This window comes from Lissotriton vulgaris, chromosome 11, assembly GCF_964263255.1.
Source record: "Lissotriton vulgaris chromosome 11, aLisVul1.2, whole genome shotgun sequence".
Taxonomy (NCBI): domain Eukaryota; kingdom Metazoa; phylum Chordata; class Amphibia; order Caudata; family Salamandridae; genus Lissotriton; species Lissotriton vulgaris.
Window position 1 is genome coordinate 161338890 of NC_141699.1, and position 21283 is coordinate 161360172.

General features: G+C 47.6%; 1 protein-coding gene and 1 pseudogene across 1 annotated transcript in view; both read left to right on the top strand.

The window, feature by feature from the left end:
* RAD9B (RAD9 checkpoint clamp component B) overlaps positions 1-21283 on the top strand; it is a 636801-nt gene that overhangs the window by 512948 nt on the left and 102570 nt on the right. The window lies entirely within an intron of this gene.
* On the top strand, positions 8652-20859 carry LOC147679453 (uncharacterized; annotated as a pseudogene).

The following is a 21283-nucleotide window of genomic DNA, read 5'->3' on the forward strand; positions in this document are numbered from 1 at the left end:
TCAGTTTACCTTTGTGAATCGGGCCCATTGACTATGGTATAAATCACTGATTACGTTTCCAGTGTTGTTCGATAGGGCTTGGAGTTTGTGATATTTGAGGGTAGTGTGGATAGACCAGTAAAATAGGATCTCTGATCTCTGATGTCTGATTTGTGATGAAGCGGTCTTTGTTTTGGGTTTGGTGTCTATAATAAGATCAGATGAAAATATGCAGACAATTGTTCTTGAGAAGCAGATTCAATATGGGACAGCATCAAAATGCAGTTGTTCCGTATTACTCAGCATTCAGTACTAAGGTGTCACATTTGGTGTAAAAGATGTGCACCACTGTTACCTCACATTTGGTTTAGAGCATTTTGAAGTATGAAATCGCCCTTGATGTAATATTAGCATGAGAGTAGGAATATTTACTCAAGGGATATTTTGGTGCTGTTGATGAACAATGACTCACACCTGACTTAATCTTTCAAGAGAAAGCTACTAGTCATTAAAAGCAAGGAGTATGTTGAAATTATCATGCTTTTACAAGAATCTGAATTTTGTGTAATTACGTTGTCTATGGGCTGGATATGGGATCTGATTGCCAATCTTGGCAGTCCAAACTCAACCGAAAGAGCTCTGTTTCCTACTCTAACTTTTAGGCTTCTGTATTTTTGTTTAGATTGTGAACCTGGCAGACCCCTACTGTGTAAAAGGGGCATATTATTGGAATTTACGTACAGCCCTGTATGCAATCCACAATCATGTGAACCAATGTATTTGTTATATTACTAGTCAGTGCAGTTATATCAAATATCTTGACCCTGTTCTGCCTGCCAAGGCCCAGAATCATTATAGCGTTTGCATCTGACTACTTGTTTCCCGACTAGATATTGGGTACTGTCAATATAGAGAGAGACTTGCCATAGTCAAGCATTAAGTAATGGTTGTTTCAATAACATATCTTCAGCATTCTGTGGGAACAGTAGGTAAAATCTTCTGCATCGTCATAAGGGTGACAATCAGGCAGGGACAGTTTTATTAATTTGGGGTTTGAGAATCAGGAAATGTTTACCTACTCCATAGGAGGTGTAGAAGATGTGCATCAGTATGACCTCACATTTCATCGATAGCACATTGCTGTAAACAATTACCATTGGTCCCACATCAACATGAGTGTGAGAATCATTTTACAGCACAAATCACGTTTAGGTGCAACGTAAAAAGCATTGTAGAATCATCTTTAGAATCAAAGTTTAATGTATGTAAACAATAACATTGCAGTGCAAAATCACTCGTGGTAAAACATCAACTCTGATGTGAAAACACTTGTAGGAGTTAATATCGCATATATATGCAGAACCACACGCAATTGCAAAATCACACGCGGAGACACTTTTATGTACAAAAAATACATTTTGAAGCAAAAATCACATTTAGGTGCACAAACACATTACAGTGTCAAAACACCTCGGGTGTAAAGTCAGCAGGAACATAGTATCATATTCAGGTACAAAATCATTCAGTGCAAGCAGTAAATGTGGTAGTAAGATGCCACATTCGATGTAAAAGGCATGCACCAGTATGGCATCACATTTGGTTAATAGTGAATAAAGGTTAAAAATCATCATTGATGTATCATCATCAAAAAGCGTGGAAAGCTTTTAAGGGGTGCAAATCACATTTATATGGTAAATCATGTTTAGGCATAGCATTTTGTGTCATATGTAGAATCAAAATAACATATAGGTGCAAATTCATCTTAAGGTTTAAAGTCACCTTGGTGCAACATCAGGAGGGTCTAGAAACACTTTAGGAGCAAAAATCCCAATTTGGAGCAAAAACCGTTTAAAATATAAAATCATAATCTGATATAGATATCTAGCCGCAGATTCCTTACCTTTGAATTTCCCCAGGCATCAAACTGGATCTGGAAGATTTTTCATGAGCAGTACTCTTGCGTGCCGGTAGGTGATTTTGTGGGCTCCGTATGCCGTTGCAGTCATCTATGCCGGAAGTGACATCCACATCACCTAAGTAGGTATAACCTCGGAGCGCTGACGTCAGTCCTTTTCTTTCCGTGCCAGCCAGCGCTGATCGGAGAGAAGAGCTACCCCTCTGCCAGTTTTTGGAGGATTTTTGTGACGTATTGCCGACCTTTATTGAGGTATTTTCCTCTTGTGTGTTGAGAATGTCTTTAAGTAAGACAGGTTTTAAACCATGTGACCCATGTCACTGCATCATGTCAGTGATGGACCGGCACCTTGTGTGTTTGTAGTGTCTGGAGTGCAACCACAACTCCAAGTCGTGCTCCGACTGCTGGGTCATGGCACCGAAGGCTTTGAGAGAGTGGCCCATGAAGCTACTATATGCCTGGCATGCGACTCCGCAGAAGTCATGGTCCCGCTGGAGAGGAAGGTCTCCGGACAGTTCCAGGAGTTCAAAGTCCTCTTCGTCCCTCTAAAAAATCACCCGGGCACTCAGGTTACAGGTACAAAAAACACAGAAGTCGAAGCATGTTTCGATATCTCCTCGTATGTTGGCTGACACGACAAAGGAATATTGGAGTTCGAGGTCTAGTTCCACGGAACCTGAGCCTGGGCTGATTCCGTGCCTCCCCAGTTTTCCAGAAGCCGGAGCAACCCCATCTCTAATAAAATAATTTTATGAGGCAATGCATCTCATTTTTGGGCAGTCTGACGCGTCCGGCGCACGTTCGGGTCCACGGGGTTGGAGGGGCTCCATCTGGTTCTGCTCCGGCGGCTCTGGCCCTGACTCCAATGGGCCCCCATGGATCTCGCGCCACTATGACCTTCCCTGGAGCCGGCCTAGACACCGATGTTCCTGGCACCACCATTGCCAGCCCCATTTTGATCCCCGACGACACAGAGCTGCACCAAATAATGCTGATTCTGGTGCTTACAGGACCCCTGTGTCCAAGTTCGGAGCATGATCCTTATTCTGAATGGCTAGACCTCGGGGAGGAATGGGAGGAGCCCACTGGACCATTTAGAACACCATTACGAGCAGGCTATGGACTGGTGTGAGGAACAGGGTGATGCCGGCATTCTGGACGCATCTCCAGATACCAGTATGTTTTCTCTGCCTACAGTGGCTTTGGAGGAGGGAGCTACATATGCAACGGTGGTACGGAGGGCAGCTGAGGTCCTCGGCCTTCAGTTGTCCTTAGTGGCGGTCAAGACTAGCATTGTGATGGAGGTGCTGCAACCGGGAGACTCCTCCTCTGAACACCAACTCCTTCTGGGTACATGGTCCAAACCCAGCACAGGGGTTCCTGTGAATAGGACTATTGCCCACTGCCACTGCCCCGCTCCAGGGGATCCAAATTTCCTCAACCAACACCCTAACCTGGAGAGCTTGGTGGTCCAAGCCTTCACTTCTCATGGCATGTTCCCTTCTGCTCCCCGGGAAAGGGAATTCAAGAGCTGGACAGCTTGGGAAAGAAAATGTTTTTTTCTGCCAGTCTTGCATTGCGATCCAGTAAACACCATATGCTTAATGGGCCTTTATCCCCACATACTGTGGAAAACGGTTGGCCAAGTGCTACTGCTGGTCCTGGAGGAGGCCAGGGCCATTCTTTCTCAAGCAGTTACATGATGGGAGAGACTCAGCAAAGTTTATTATACGGTGTGGCTTGTATACGAACAACTTGCTTAGCAGAGTGGTTTCATTGATGATGGCCCTCATATTCTATGCCTGGCTGAGAGCATCTTGCTTTTCCGGTGATTTCCAGGCTTTCTTCATGGACATGCCCTTCGACGGCACCCATTTCTTCAGTGATAATGCAGACTTGGCGCTGGAGAACTTTAAAGACTCATGGGCTGCAGTTGAGTCCTTGGGCCTTTTGGCTGCCACATGTCCCCAGTCTGCCTTCCACTTCTTTAGTGTCCTTGGAAGGGGTTTAAACCACGCCAAACCTATCCAAGCCACTGACCGCACAAGCTTCCCAGCCTCTGGGTGGACAAGGGTGCGGTTCCTACCAATCTCATGGATTGGGTTAGCCATCACTGTGGTTCAGTCACAATGCCCCCCAACAGCTGCGACCTTCCTAATCTTGCTCTTCTAGATCATGGACGTCCAGTTGATGGCAGGATCCGCCATCACCTCCACTGCTGGCAGTCCATAACATCAGACAGGTGGGTTCTGCAGATTGTTTCATGCCTCCATCTTACAACTGGCTGACGGAGGATCATTTGTCCCTGGTCCGCAAGGAAATCATGGCTCTTTTGGTCAAGGGAACCATAGATAGGTTTACAACACCAGAAGTGGGCTGTGGTTGCTATTCCAGCTACTTTCTCGTCTTGAAAAGTCTATCCCAGATCCCAAGGCCTCAACTACTTCCTCAAAAAGGAGAAATTCAAGATACTCACATTGGCTCATGTCTTGTCTGCCCTGGACTCAGGTTAACCCCAGGCTGTCTTCTCCTACCTTGAGACTCTGGTGAACCTCTTGCATTCGCTGTGGTTCATTATCAACATGCCAAAGTCACACGTGACTCCCTCTTATATGCTCCCTTTCATAACAATAATAATAATAATCCACATATGTAAAGCACGAACAATCACCCTTAAGGGTCTCTAGGCACTGGAGGCCATCAGGAAGATTAAGCAAGCTATTGCCCAGAGTCACATGGTGCTGGGCTGACCTGCCGCCGGAGCCGGGGATCGAACCGTGATACCCAGATTCCAGCGTCAGTCGCCCTGGCCGCGGCGCCACACCTCTCCCTCTCGGAGCTGTTCTGGACACAGTGCAGTTTACTACAGTATTGGAACTTTCATAGATTCACATGCCTGAATCATTCCCCGTCGTCGAGATGGGAGTCTCCGGTATATAAAAAAGCAGTGCTTAGTAGTATAGCAAACTGAAAAGAGGCCCAGGCCTATTTCCCTTTTGCAACCCATAGCCTTTGTTATGGAAAAAAGGCCCAAACTTTTCCCAGAACCAATCAGAGCTCCTCAACCTCTAGAACACTCCTGAGAGAACCTTCTGCCCCTCAGAGTCTTTTTTGAGCTCTGCTCAAACTCTTAACTTTTACAGTATTTTGTCTTGGATTTGAGGTTTTTCATCTACCATGTCTGAGAAAGAGAAGAAAGGATTATTTAGAGCTTGTTCCACCTGCTCTAAGAAGAGGCTTTTTACAGATGACCATCACAAGGACTGCATCTACTGCCTATATCCAGACCATAAGGCAGCAGATTGTAAGGTATGTCGTACCTTTTCGAATAAGACCTTGAGAGATCGTGAGGGAAGGCTACTGATCTGGATTCAGAAGGTTAAGGCCAGGAAGGAGATCCTCTCAAGTGAGAGTGAAGAGGAATCTGTGGCATCTAAGAGATCTCTGAAGAGAAGTAGATCTCCTCAGACACATTCCTCAGGGGAAAGACCTGAGAAGGCCCCTAAAAAGACCACTCCAGGGTCTTCAGGGCGCAGTCCCTCAAAATTGATTTTATTTTATTTTTGACATTTCTAGAGCGCGACAAATACCCGCAGGCGTCTCGGCGCTGGGAAATACACTTACTTGTAAAACTGGGAGCTAGAGAGGAATAGTAGGGAATTATTGGTCAAACAGCCAAGTCTTTAAAAGTTTACGGAACTAAAAAAGGGAAGGACTCAATCTAATATTTTGGGGGAGAGTATTCCACAGTTTGGGTGCTGCCACTAGAAAGCGGCGATCGCCCCAAGACACTGTTTTGGAACGTGGAATGACTAGTTGGTTGAGGGTGGCAGAACGAAGCAGTCCACTAGGTTTGTAAAGTTGAAGTTGATCTTTAAGAAAATGTGGTCCTTGATTATTGAGTGCCTTATAAACTATACATAAGGATTTGAAATGTATTCTGTTCCGAATCGTCAGCCAATGGTATTCCTTTATGATTTTTGATATGGGCTCATATTTGGTCTTCCCAGAGAGCAGACGTGCTGCAGAATTCTGTATTGATTGTAATTTCCTTGTGACTCTGGACTGGGCATTGACTTCCCCTTCCCCTTCAGTCTCAGCTAAGGGGAAGAAGGGTTCTGCTTGTGAGGTGACACTAGTGAAATCCACCTCAGATCCACCACAATCACCTCAGAAAATCAAGATTAGCATCAACCGGTCTTCTTCTACAACTTCTGAGGAGAAGGGTACTGTTTCAGCACCGTCTGCGGGACCGTCGACAAAAAAGGGATCATCGACGACGACAAAAACACCTCCGTCGTCGACGAAGAAAGATAATGTTAAAGCTGGTGAGAAAACAGCGTCGACGATTGCACCGCCGATGGCGATACCGTCGACGAGTTTACCGTCGACAAGAGCGTCGACGGCTGCGTCGACGACAGCAGCGTCGACGAGGACTGTGTCGACGACGGCAGTGTCGACGACGGCAGTGTCGACGACGGCAGTGTCGACAGCAGCGTCGATGAGGACAACGACATCGACGAGGACAGCGTCGACGGTGACTACAACGTCCACGGTGGCGTTGACGACGATGACTTGGTCGACTACAGTGATGGGAATCTCGTCGACGGGCTCGTCGACGAGGGAAAAAACACCAGAAAAAAGCTTGGTGCCTCGGAAAAAACCTATAACACCAGAGGTTACATCTCCGAGCAAGGTCTCCCCATCGTTGCCGTCTCACCTGCTGGTAGAGGAGGATTCAGAAGAGGAAGATGACGAGTATGGAATTGCCAGTAGCCCTTCGCAATTGCAGGTCAAGTACCAGGAAGAGGATTCTGAGGAGGAATATGGGGGTTATCAGGAACAACCCCAGGAACAGCACCGATATCGCCCACAGCAACGTGAAGAGATGACAAGTGTGCCATCCTCTTTGTTGAAGGATCTCCAGGGCATGTTAGAGGATTATAGGAAGAGATACCCAGCGACTCCAGTTGCTCAACAGGCCCCAGAGGTTACTCCACATCCACGATCGGTACCAGGGACACCGGTTCGTAGGAGAGAGATTTTGCCAGAACCTACTGCTAGGTCTCCACCGCCGACGGCACACCACGATTCCTCAGATGACGATCATGAAGATGGGGAAATTGCGGACACAAGTGCAGAATGGCATGACTATGTCACCCCCTCACCGTCAACTCCTCCACAGAGACCAGTAGATTCTCCACCGGAAGACATTGGTGGATTTCATAATTTGATGGAAAGGGCCACTAAGAGATTTGCACTGACCATGACAGAGGAGAAGACAGAATGTTTTTTATATGACTTCAAGGACTCGTATCGGAAATCCGTGCGATCCCTGACTATAGTGTCCCATATTTGGAAGGAAGGATTAAAGGTCATGGAGACGCCAGCGACGGTAACGCCGGTTCTGGGCAGACTAGATAAGTAGTATAAGGCACCTATTGATGCTCCTACTTGCCTTTTGGGTCATCCCAAACCGGATTCTGTTATTACTCAGGCGGCACAAAAGAAATCCAGGAACCCATCTGCTCCGATTGCAGCACCTCCAGACAAAGAGGGAAGAAGGTTGGATAATGCGGGAAAAAGGTTTTCCTTAATGTCGGCTCTGCTAGTGAGAGCTGCTAATGCCCTCGCTATCTTGGGAAGGTATGACAGGCAGATGTGGTGTGACCTGTCTCCATACATTAACCAGGTGCCTGAACCAGAGAAGCAGGAGGCGAAGAAGATTCTCATGGAAGGGGAGAAGACTTCGGCCGAAGTCATAGACTTCGCTATGGATATAGAGACCACGGCGTTTAGATCCTTGTGCGGAGCGGCAGTCCTACGCAGGCAGGGATGGCTGCGAGCAACAGCGTTTAGGCCGGAGGTGCAAAACAAGACTTTAGACCTCCTTTTCAATGGAGAAGAGTTATTTGGGAAGCATATTGATGATATTCTGCAGAGTATCAAGAAGGATACGGATACAGCAAAGGCTCTAGGAACACTGCAATACAGGAAAACCCCTTTTCGTGGCTCCAGGGGTAGAGGACAGTCCTTGTATAGAGGAGGATACCAACAGGGGAGATATTCTTCTTATCCGTCCTCATCGCAGCCTTACCGTCAACAGTACAGCCAGCGTCAATCAGGAGGATATACAAAAGCAACTCCAAGAGGACGGGGTGGCCGAGGAAAGGACAACACCCATCGACAATGACAACCTCCATCTTCCGGCTCTGTCAGATGCTTCCCTGGGTGGAAAGATTGCTCACTATCTTCACAATTGGCGGAAAATAACAACGGTCCAATGGGTCCTCAAAATAGTTCAATTCGGTCATACCCTATAATTTCTTCAGGCGCCCCCTTGTACGCCACCGATGCACCAGAGAGCCAACCATCTGCATCAACTCCGGCAGGAGATTCGGACAATGCTCCGAAAGGGAGCAATAGAACCGGTACCGAAAGCCCAGGAAAACAAGGGGTTTAACTCCCGGTTTTTTCTTATCAAGAAAAACAAGCTCCAGTGGCGCCCCATTCTGGATCTCAGATCCATAAACACCAATCTCAAGAAACAATCTTTCAGGATGGTGTCTCTGCAGGACATCCTACCTTTATTAAACCCAGGAGATCATATGACCACATTGGACCTACAGGACGCGTATTTCCGTGTGCCGATACATCCTGCACACAGACAGTACCTTCGGTTCTGGGTAGCCGGAAGACATTACCAATTCAAGGTACTGCCATTCGGCTTGAAGTCAGTGCCAAGAGTTTTCACGAAATGCCTGGCTCCAGTGGTGGCTGTGTTGAGAAAGCAAAAACATCAAATATTTCCTTACCTCGACGACTGGTTAGTCAAGGCACCATCAAAGGTACAGGCCAGAGCGTCAACACAGGCCTGCATAGACTTATTCGCCAATCTAGGATTGACTCTCCACGAGGGAAAGTCGAACCTCCACCCAGCAAAAGTGATCATATTTCTGGGGGCAATATTGGACACGGAATGCAACAAGGCGTTTCCCTCCGAGGAAAGGCAACTGAGGATTGTGTCCCTCTTCCAAGACTTTGTAAAAAGAAAGTCTCTTTCAGTCCGCAGGTACAAATCCTTGCTGGGCACGATGTCATCTTGTATTCCCCTGGTACCTTGCTGCAGGCTAAGGATGAGACCATGGCAAGAGCAGATCGATCTCCAATGGCGTCAAGCGGAGGGATCCTTCGACGATACAATAGGGGTGACACCAGTGATGGTGCAGGCAGAAAAGTGGTGGACACAAAAAGCAAATGTGTCTCAAGGACTGACGTTTCTGGCAAGAGCGGCTCCTCTAGTGGTAATGCGTCGTTGGAAGGATGGGGAGCGTCGTTGGATGCGTCGTTGGAAGGATGGGGAGCTTTCCTTCAGGACCTTCAAGTCAGCGGTCGTTGGAAGGTGCAGGAACAGCAATTACACATAAATCTGCTGGAGCTCAGAGCGATCTGCTTGGCATTACTGGCTTTTCTACCAAGGATAAGAGGTTCGCCGGTGTTGGTAAGAACAGACAACACTACAGCGATGCATTATGTCAACAAGCTAGGGGGAACGAGAGCTCTCTCCCTGTCTCAGGAAGCCCTGGAGATACGGGAATGGGCTCTTCAGCAAAGAATATCTTTGGATGCAGAACACCTCCCGGGGGATCAAAACGTCAAGGCGGATACTCTCAGCAGGCTCAAATCGTCCTGCCATGAATGGGAGCTAGACCAGGAGATCCTGGACAGCGTCTTTCGAAGATGGGGAACACCTTTAGTGGACCTCTTCGCTACAAAGGAAAACAGAAAATGCCAGTACTTCGCAAGCTGGCTTCCCCAGAAGGGCTCTTGGGGGAATGAGTTTTCCATGGCATGGTCCGGCATCTTTGCCTACGGTTTTCCTCCAATTCCTCTTCTCCCCCGCGTACTGGTGAAGATCAAGAAAGAGCCTTGCAGACTGAGCCTAGTAGCCCCGTGGTGGCCCAGACAACACTGGTTCACGGAACTGCTGCTGCTGTCGGAGGACCGTCCAATTCGGTTGCGTCCAATTCAATCGCTTCTGACAATGTCCAAGGGGCAGGTGCTCTATCCGGACCCGAAATCCTTGCGATTAGCAGCCTTTCTCCTGAACACTGTGAGTTTAGCCATCTGAACATCTCACACGAATGTAGGGAGATCCTGTCCAAGGCCAGAGCGGAGAGTACCAACAAAACCTACAGGATGAAATGGAAGAGATTTTGTCTGTGGTGGAAGAGGCATAATGTGCACCCTCTTACTGCTGCACCTCATCAAATTATTCCTTACATTCTGCTATTGGCAAAGTCAGGATTAGCACACGCCTCCATCAAGGTGCATTTGGCTGCGTTATCCCGCTACAGGAGGTCATCGTCAGGCCCATCCTTATGGTCATCAAGGATTATCAAACAGTTTATGAAGGGGATATTCAGGGCCTTTCCTCCAGTAAAGCCTCCACCACCATTATGGAATCTGAATATTGTACTCTCTCAATTGATGAAACCACCATTTGAACCGATACACAGCGCAGACCTGAAGTTCTTGTCCTGGAAAGTGGCTCTTCTCATTGCATTGACTTCAGCTAGAAGAGTAGGTGAACTTCAAGCTTCAGGATTCAGGAGCCTTTCTTACATTTTCAGGATAGAATGATTCTCAGGACAAACCCGAAGTTCATTCCGAAGGTGCCAACTGATTTTCATTTGAACGAACCGTTGGTGTTGAAACGTTTCTTTCCTCATCCGTCAACAGCAGCAGAACGAGTATTGCACTCGCTGGACGTTCAGAGATGTATGAAATTTTACTTGAAAGAAACTAAGGCGTTTCGCAAGTCTTCTCAGATGTTCGTCGCTTTCAGCGCACCCAGGAAAGGTTTCCCGCTGTCAAAGAGGGGAATTTACAGATGGATTTCCAGTGCGATTGTCTACTGTCATCAAGCTGCTGGAAAGCCTTTGAATGAACGAGTTTGTGCCCATTCCACGAGGGCGGTGGCCACATCCACTGCGCTGTTTGGAGGAGTGCCAATCCAGGATATCTGCAGAGCAGCGACCTGGCCATCTACGCACACCTTCACCAGGCACTACTGCTTGGAGGCAGCTGAAGTAGCGGATGCAGCGGTGGGAGAGACGGTACTGCGGAATATCATCCAGTAACAGTGAGTCTTTTTTACATCCCTCCATCCATACTTTCTCTTGTTTAAAAAGTCACATTTTATATAAGTATAGATATATATGTATATGAGATTATGCTTCATTTTCAAATGGTATTGCATGATTATGAAATGTATCAGCACTGCTTTTTATATACCGGAGACTCCCGTCTCGACGACGGGAATAATACAGGCATGTGAATCTATGAAAGATTCCAATACTGGAGAACTAAAGTTACAGGTAAGTAACTTGTTTTCTTCAGGCTTATCCTCCTGAGCAAGTAGTCCTGCATATTCAGGCTATGATACCGATGTTTTAGCCTCTATCCTGGGTTTTAGTGAGACTGACTCTGAGGCTGCTGGGCCTTATGGGCTCCTGCATCCCGCTGGTGGCACATGCCAGATGGCACATGCAATTGTACCTGAAGTTCCAGTGGGCCCAGCATCAGGGAATTCTCTCCAACATGGTCCAGATCTTGACGGGAACTGCAAAGGACCTGCAGTGTATTTGTATTTAGGGGTGCTTATAGAGCGCACTGACACCATGGGTTTCCTGGCGCTGGTTGGAAGTAGAGGGGACAGAAAGACTAGCCAGATTGGGGGAAGAGCCAAGTTTTTAAAGATTTACGAAAAAGAGTTAAGGAGTTAGAAGTTTTTAGAGAGAGGGGAAAAGAGTTCCAAAGCTTGGGGGCCAGGTAAGCAAATCTCCGGCCACCAGATCTACAAAGCTTGTAAGGTGGAACAGTCAAGAGATGGAGGTGGGAGGATCTCAGATTGCGGGATGAGCAGTAGGGTCTGATTAGGGATTTAATGAAGGCAGGGCAGGGGCCAGCTAGCGACTTAAAGATAAGGCATCCGATCTTAAAGGCTGCCCTGGAGATGACTGGGAGCCAGTGGAGTTTAACAAGAAGGGGCCTGGCGGATTGCCACTTTGGAATCCCTAAGGCCAATCTCGCTGCCTGATTCTGAACCACTTGCAGTCTCGCCATCGATGTTTTGGGCAGACCGTGGTAGATCGAGTTAGAAAAATCTAGGCGGGAGAGGACGAGGGCCATGATAACCTGCAGGAGGGCATCGGGTGTAAAGAGGTATGCCACTTTCCTGATCCTGCGCAGTTGGTAGATACAGGAGGAAACCACGGTCCCTATCTGCGGCCCTAGGGATAAGGTGGAATCGATGGTGACCCCCAGGCTCTTCACCGAGGCTACAGGGGTGGGAGAGGGGCCCAGGTCCGCCGGCCAGAATTGGGGCCCCCAGAAGGTAGCGCTCCTGCCGGGAAGGAGGAGCTCCGTCTTTCCGGGGTTCAGCTTTAACTGATTTTGGCCCATCCACTGGAGGATGTGGGACATGACTGCCTGAAAGTTGGAGATAGCAGAGGGGGAATTAAGAGAAAAGATGAGTTGCAGGTCGTCTGCGTAATTAAACACAGTGACGTCCCACTGCCTCAGAGAAAAAAGAAGGGGGCGAAGATAGAGATTGAAAAGAAGGGGGGACAGAGAGGAACCCTGGGGGACCCCACAGAGCGAGTGCTCTCTGGGAGCCCTAAAAACGCCCAGGCTGAAGGTCTGAGACCTACCGGTCAGGAAAGATCTGACCCAGGCCAACGCCAGGCCCTGGACGCCAGCCTGTTCGGCACGGTGGAGAAGGATGTTGTGGTCCACCGTGTCGAAGGCGGCTGACAGGTCTAATAATACCAGGGCCTGGGGGACAGCCTTGTCAACACCGTCTCTCAGGGCGTCCAGCACGGCCAAGATCACTGTCTCCGTAGAGTGGCCGGGTCTGAAGCCTGCCTGGTTGGCCTCGAGAAAGTTGGAACTCTCGATGAATTGTGAGAGACAGGTGGTGACGTGGGCTTCCAGGATCTTAGAGAAGAAAGGTAAGAGGGAGATAGGGCGGTAGTTTGCCGGGACGGCGGGGTCGGACCCCGGCTTCTTCAGGAGGGGTACCAGCACGGCCTCCTTGAAGGGACCCGGCACGATACCAGAAGAAAGAGAAGAGTTTAGCAAGGGGAGGATGCAGTTGGGTAGAGAGTGGCAGATGTCCCGAAGTATGGAGGGGGGGCAACAGTCATCTGGGGATCCCGATTTAATGCGGGTCGCAAGAATGGCCAGAGATGTAGAGTCTAGAAGAGGAAATTGTGAGAAGGAGGAGGAATTGTGAGGAGGGGAAACAGATCCAGCGCCAGGAGGTGTAACGTGGATGGTGTCCTTAATTAATACAATTTTGTCAATGAAAAAGGAGCTGAGAGTATTACATGCTTCCTGTGTGGGGGCCTGAGTAGGGAGCGTCCTGGGGTCAGAAGTGAATTCATTAAGCACCTTAAAGATTTCCTTAGAGTGACAGGGGGCGGATAGAATTTTGCCAGAGGCGTAGGTTTTTTTGGCAGCCAAGATGGCGAGTTTATACCTGTTGCGCGCAGCCACATAGGCGTCTCTGCTAGGAGGGCAGTAGTCCCTTCTCCACTTACGCTCATACTGACGAAGTTCTAAATGGAGAGCTTTTAAGTGGGGGGTGAACCATTTGTGAGAATGGCTATGCCTGGATTGGGGGAACTTAGTGGGGGGGGCAAAGATGTCACTGGCGGTGGTAAGCCAGTCTGCCACAAGCCCACAAAGCTCGTTGGTACCCGTATTATTAGGTGGCAGGGGGTACGTTTGGGACAAATGGTCCAATAGTTTGGAAGAGTCGACAGCCTTCCACTTACGAGCCATGCCGCCCTCCCGTGGGGGGACCTTAATCTGACCAGCCGCCGAGAATGTAGTGTCGATCAGGTAGTGATCTGACCACACACAAGATGTAATGAGCGGACGAGAGGACGTGACTCCATGAGTCCAAATGTGGTCGAGGATGTGGCCACCCGTATGGGTGGCGGACTTGACCAGTTGGGTGAAATTAAGGTTCAAAAGGCCCTCGAACAATTCGGAAGCATGTGGGCCAGCGTCCTCGTGCTGGAACCAATAATTAAAGTCACCAATGATGACAGTACGGGGGGAGCAGGTAGCGATGTTGGTCAGCTGGTCGATAAAGGATGAAGGGAAAGATGGCATGGAGTGGGGGGGGCGGTATAGTAGCACAAGGGTGACCGCACCTACCTCAGTCCCCAGGCTAAGGACCAAGGTATCTACTTCCGGCAAGGACAAGGCTGCCGAGGCAATGATCTTGAGATCCTTGCGAATTACCGCCGCCACCCCTCCCCCAGTGCGGCCCCCTGATCTATTGGTGTTTAACAGGAAATAGTCGGGGGGTAGCGCAGCCAGGATGTCAGGGAGGGAGTTGTCGGTAAGCCAAGTCTCTGATAGTAATAAGACATCGGGACTTTCAGACATAAGTAGATGTAAGATGTCGACTTGGTGCTTAACCATAGAGCGGGTATTTAGGTATAGGACCCGAATGGACGTGGAGGCTAACTAATTGCAATTGGGTCCAAGTAAGACCCCTTCCCCAACCAGACCTCACAGTAGTGACAAATATGTCACTATTTGGAGGGGCGGCCATCTGGGAGAGGTAGATGGTCTCCTGCAGAATCCAGAGTCCACATCAACATGCAGGAGTTCCATGCGATCCAACTGGCATTGAAAGCCTTTCTACCATCCATCAAGGGAAGGCTATTACAGGTGTTCACGGACAATTCCACCATTATGTGGTACTGCAACAAACAGGGCGGGTTGGGGTTGTGGACCCTTTGTCAAGAGACCCTATATCTCTGGTCATGGCTGGAACAGCACAGCATATCCCTGGTGGTCCAAAATCTGACAGATTCCTGGACGCCAGGGCGGACAAACTCAGCCATCGAAGCCTGGCAGATCATAAATGACGTCTCCACCCAAAGTGGCACAAGGTCTCCTTCAGTAGTGAGGGGAGCCTTGGTTGAATTTGTTCACCTCCGCTGAGAACGCGCTATGTCATCAGTATTGCTCACTGGAGTTTCCAAGGCAGCTCTCAATCGGAGACGCTTTTCGTTTCGAGTGAATCTCAGGCTAGCATTACGCCTTTACACCCATGCTAATCCTACCCAGAGTTTGCTAGAAGATCAAGAACGACCGGGCCAAGTCATCCTTCTGGCTCTGGACTGGGCAAGAAGAGTCAGGTATCCCAAGCTTCTAAACATGTGTATTGATCATCCAATCAGGCTGCTCCTTCGTGAGGATCCACTGTCGCAGCAGCAGGGGAGGGTCCTCCACCTGAACCTGTCAACCTTCGTCTACTTGCGTGGAGATTGAGCAGCGGCAGTTGATAGTTTTCGACCTTCCTCACAAAATCTGCTATGTTATTCTGACAGCCAGGCATCCCTTCACCAAGACGATATACGCCTGCCGGTGAAAAAAGTTTGTATCATATTGTCCAGAAGTCTACTGATCCTCTTTCTGCCTCCCTTTCTGATAGTTTGTTTTTTATTTTGACCCCTCCTCAGCAGGGCTCTGCTCTGGGCACTCTAAAAGGTTATCTTTCTGCCCTGTCTGCCTTCTTGCGGCTGCCTGATCAACCTTCCTTATTTAAATCTCTCATTGTAAATAGATTTCTAAAAGGTTTTGTACATATGTTTCAACCTTCCCCTTTCATTATACCTCAGTGGGACCTTAAGTACCTTATTCATCTGATACAGGCATCTGGCCGCAGATTCCTTACCCCTGAATACATACCTAAGCAATACCATCCCCAGAGGTGGGTCCACCAAGAAATTTAGACTAAGAAGCATTGGAGGGCCGAACGGGTGAAATGCTCATCCCTGCAGACCTGTCTGTCCAGGCAGTAATGCTTGGAAAATGTGTGCAAGGACGCCCACATTGCTGCCTGAAAGATGTCCAGGACTGAAATACCGCAGATCAATGCAGTGGTTGCAGCCTTAGCTCTGGTGGAATGAGCTCTTAAGCCTTCAAGAGGCTGCTTCTTTGCCAGTGCGTAGTAGATCTTGATGCAGAGAATGACCCATCGAGAGATGGTCCATTTCTGCTCTACCCGGCCTTTTTTAGCACCAACATACCCCACAAAAAGTTGGTCATCCACCCGGAACTCTTGTGTGCGGATAAGGCAGAACGACAACGCTCTTTTTGGGTCCAGGCAGTGGAGTCAATCGCCTTTTTTAGAGGGATGTTGAGAATCGTAGAAAGATGGCAAGGTGACAGAGGAAATGGTGTTCCCACTTTTGGCAGGAAAGAGGCCCTTGTGTGAAGCACCAGTTTGTCATGAAAAAATTATAGTAAGCGAGGCTTGGATGATAAAGCCTGCAGCTCACTCACACTCCTGGCCAATCAAATTGTCACTAGCAAGACTGTTTGATGGCCGGAGGGGACAATTGTGGGAGCTCACATCAGAAATGTGAAAATCAAATTATCTTCAGTAACGCCTTATCTGGTAGAGACAATATCTAGCAGCAAATTCATTAACACCCACTAATCCTCCCCACTCTGCAGACAGATTTCTAGGGTCAGGGCTGAGCCCTTTCAGGGACCTAGTTTGGACACACCAGTATTAGTGTGCTTCATGATTTCGTGCTCTGGCGTGGAAAGTCAAGAAAATTAATTGACATGAGAGCGCCAAGTTGGCACCTACATAGGTGATGCGACGTCACTTCCGCCACGGACGACCATGTGGAGCCGGCCGACACCACCTACCAGCACTCAGGGGAACTGCTCACAAAAAACCTTCAAGATCCAGTCTGACTCCTTAAGGAATCTGTGGATAGATATTATACAATAATTACGAAGGATCGTAATGCCAAAACAGGAGGTGGCATTGCGGTCATCTTTAATAGCTCATACACGTGTAAATGGGAGGACTTACCCTTTAAGGCATGCAAGGCCAGCCTATTCAAACTCACCCTGACACCCCAGTTTACACTCTCAGGGATCTTGATTTACCGCCCACCTGGGCCAGCAGGGCCATGGGCTACGTTTTTTTCTGAACTCATTGCTCTCCATCTGTTGTACGCCGCCAACTTTACCACTTTGGGAGATATGAATATTTATTTTGATTACCCAACATGTACAACAAGCACTTCACTGACAGCTGATTTGGCAGCAATGAATATTCTACTGTGTAATTCAGGTTCCACCCATGTGGCGGGCCCATTTTTTCAACTGTATCCAATATTTGTTGCCATACAGCTCTCCCAGTACTCTGGTCAGATCATTTTTTGATCGGTTTTGGTGTTAGGCAGGAATTGCAGTGTACTAACATGCCAACCTTGGGTACCAAGTCTTTATCTAGAAACTGGAAGAAATTAGACATAGAAAGTTTTAACAAGCACCTAGAAAATAACATCCCTGCCATTACTTCAGTTGGTTTGGCAGATTTGGACACCATCCATACCTGGATTTCAACATCCATAGATGTGTGCCTCCAATCCTCCATTAAAAAAGTGAACAATCACCAACCTCCTTCCCTGTGGTTCTCCGAAAGGTTAGAGATGAAGAAAAGTAAATGTAAAGCTTTAGAAAGACGCTGGAGGAAGGACCGGATCTAAACTCAGATATAAATCAGCAAAAAGGGACTACCACTCTCTTCGTAATGCTGCCTGAGCCGAATATGTGAGTACCACCATCACGACGGCGCAGAACAGCTTCAAGACTCTGTTTAAATTAGTCAATGAACTTTTGGGTGCAACTTGCCAAACCCCCCCCTCCTCCCCCCCCCCCCTGTGCTCACGGAATCTCAATGTGAGGATTTGGCCAAGTTGGTAATCAGTAAAGTGGAGAAAATCTACTCAGCACTGAATGTAGAGACAACCAATGTTCTGCAGAAAACTAAGAACTCCCCCGAACATCAGGAAGTTCTCCTCTACTGGATCGTCAGACCACTGTACCTTCCAACTAATTAGAAAACTGGTTACCTCTGAATACAATCTCCTTCACACGCCTCTTAGATAGCCTTAAATCCGGCTCTCCTAGAGATCATCTTCCCATCCCCGTACTTCAGAAGGCGGTGCTGTTGTCGCTAAAGCTAATTATGGAGTTGCTTAATGCATCCCTACAGGAAGCAATTGTTCCACTTGAATGGAAACACGCCATGGTCCTCCCACTCTTTTAAAAAGCCAATGCTGATCTGGCGGAACCATCTAATTTCCGAACGATCGCTCTACTCCTAGCTTTTTCTAAAATATTAGAAAAACATATTAACCAGCAACTGACACATTTTGTTGATTCGCTGAAATTTTTGCATTCTTCATAGTCTGGTTTCAGAGCTGGTTTCCCTACTGAAACCACTCTCTGGGAGTTACGGAAACATTGCGGCACCGCCTAGATATGGATGAAACTGTGGCACTCATATTGCTTGATTTGAGTGCGGCTTTCGACACGGTATCACATACCGTGTTACTAAAAGCTTTACAATCGCTGGGCGTTGTCGGCGCAGCACTCAAATGGCTCACTGATTTTCTGGCCGATCGTGCTTTTCAGGTATTCTCTCCCTCAGCCAGTTCTAAGATCAATGCTTCTCCTCATGGAGTACCGCAGGGTTCCATTCTCAGCCCACTAGTTTTTAATGTTTATGTCAGGCCTCTGGCAACGATCACTGAAGATGCTCGGTTGTCTATTTTTTCCTATGCCGATGATACCCAGCGAATCTCTTCCCTCACCATTAAAGAGTCATCCAAGCCATCTTTTCTTCAGATGGGGCTACAAAATATAGCAGGTTGGATGCAAGCCAACTTGCTCAAACTGGAAGTACTAATTTTGGGGAAAGTTAAAGATCTCTGGGGCCGCTAGCATTGGCATCTTCAAATGGGTGCACTTCCCCAACCTGCGTGCCAGGTCCGCAATCTAGGTGTGATCATTGACGACCAGCTTTCAATGAAGCTTCAAACAGTTAAGGTTGCCTCAACCTGCTTCACCATCCTTAAGTGGCTCAAACAAATTCTTTGGATGCTGCCTGATCCCACGCAAATAACTATGGTCCAGGCTCTTATTACTTCTAGGCTGGACTTTGGCAACGTCCTGTATCTAGGAGGTAATTCGTTAACTTCAGGTGGTGCAGAACTCGGCTGCCAAGTTACTCATCCAGGTTCCTAGAATGGCTTCCATCTCAGGCTCACTCCGTGACCTTCACTGGCTCAGGGTGGAGAACCACATTGAATACAAGGCACTGAGCTATATGCACAAAACCAAATCTGGCACCACACCTCAGTATCTGAATGTCCTAGTCCATCCCTATCATCCACCGCGCCTCCTCTGTTCTTCCATTGAGGCTACATTTTTGGTTCCCAGGACCAGACTGTCACAAATGGGCAGTGGATCCTTCTCTTGCCTGGGCCCTTCTTTGTGGAATTCGCTCCCAATGTCACTTCGGAAGAAAACCATCTATGCCAATTTCCGTAAAGGTGTAAAAACGTGGTTATTCAATCAATAATCTCTCTTCCATTCTGCTCGTGTCTGGTGGTACTAGGAAACCTCTGGGTAGCTGTGCGCCTTATAAAATAAATTATTATAATTATAACATTAATAATAATATTGTCTCTACCAGATAAGGCTTTACCCAAGGTAAGAAACTTTTTCATCAGGTGCAAAATTACCATTGCTGCAGCATCAACACAATTGTGGAAACACTTTATGGAGCACAAAGGCGCCCATTCACTTCAACGTTCATGTAGCGGAGAGCACTTTTTAGGCAGGTGACCTAACAAGCCTAATAGCCAGTACCTGACAGTGACACTGAAATACTGATGTGGCCAAATCCAGAATATGAATTACATAATATTAAATAAGTGACTGAAAGCACCTGACCTATACACACTAATGGCTGAAGAGGGCTGACCCAAACTCAGTATCCAGAAATAAAAAAATATGTACCTAAGCAGGATAAAAGTAGGACTTATAAATTTCTAAAAGAATCAATATTTGAGGCCCACCAACCAGGGAACATCATCACCACTTGGAAAAACTAAAACATGAATTCCTCAGTCTACTGCTTAAGGGTGGTACTGACAAAGTACTGAGGAACCAACACAAACAGTACGTTTATTGAAGGTTCTACTTCAAAGAAGGCAGGCGCCTGGAAATCCTTTCGAGATCTACGAAATCTCAACACGTTCCTGCAGATGTGTCCTTCAGAATCTCCACTCTTCAGGAAGTCCTCTTGATACTCCAAGGACTTCCTGACATAATTAGGCCTTCAGAATGTTTATTTCCATATCCCCGTTCCTCAGGATCACAGGTAATATCTGCAATTTTCACAGAAGGGCCGCATTATCAGTTCAGACCTCTACCAATCAATCTCAAGTCCGCCACGTGGCTCTTCACCATGTTTGACGCCAGTGGCAGCACACCTGTGAAGTGCCAAATCCTCTCTAGCACTGAGCTCTTCCCTAACCTTCTTAGGAACGTTGCTTGACACGGCTGAAGAAAAATGTTCACTTTCCAGGAGCATTTACCAAAATTAGGGGGCATGGCCACTCCTGTTTTTGAAATGCATTTCTATTTCAGTCAGACTGTGCAAGTCACTGCTAGGACTAATATCTTCCTGCATTCCACTGCATTGTGAACTTTGGATGCAATCCATCCAGCAGAAACTACATGACCAATGGTGACAGTCTGTGGATTCATGAGAGGACCACTTCATTTCCTCGCTGGCTGAAACAAGCATTGGGACATTGAGAATGGGACAGACTATTTTAAAAGGCCTTCCCTTTTAGCACCATTAACATCAAAATATGACAAAAGATTCATCAAAGGATGAATGTGACGTTCACATGCAGGATTTGATGCCAAAAGGAAAGTGGCTGAAAGCCGTGAAGAGTCTATATGTCAATGTTTTGAAGCTACAGGCTATTCGCATGGGGCTTGGGGCTTCGGAATTGAAAAACATTCGCTTGCCATCGGAACATCTGTCATAACTTTCATCTAAGCCTATGCTTTTCCTCCACTTCCCCTGGTCCTGAAGGTCCTCGGCAATGCGAGAAAGAGCAGAGTGAACTGATATTGGTTACCCCTGCATGTCAGAGACTGTATTGATACACTAAACTAAAATGGCTGCCATTCGCATCATCACCATTATCCTTCAAAGTACACTTTGAACGTCCTCGGCGGGAGGGACAGTTTCTTTATCACGAGCTATAAAAATCCTGAGCCCCACCACCTGCCTCCTGATTACTTGGTATTTGGACATTTAGATAAACCAAAAGACTGTAGAGATTCCACAGAGCAGACATGTAAACCCTGTGCCTCCAAGACGTGCAAACCCTATGATGTGCAACTAAAGTCCTACATCCTTTGTCAGTGCAGCTGTATCAAATTCTCTCTTCCCTATTACATCTGGCC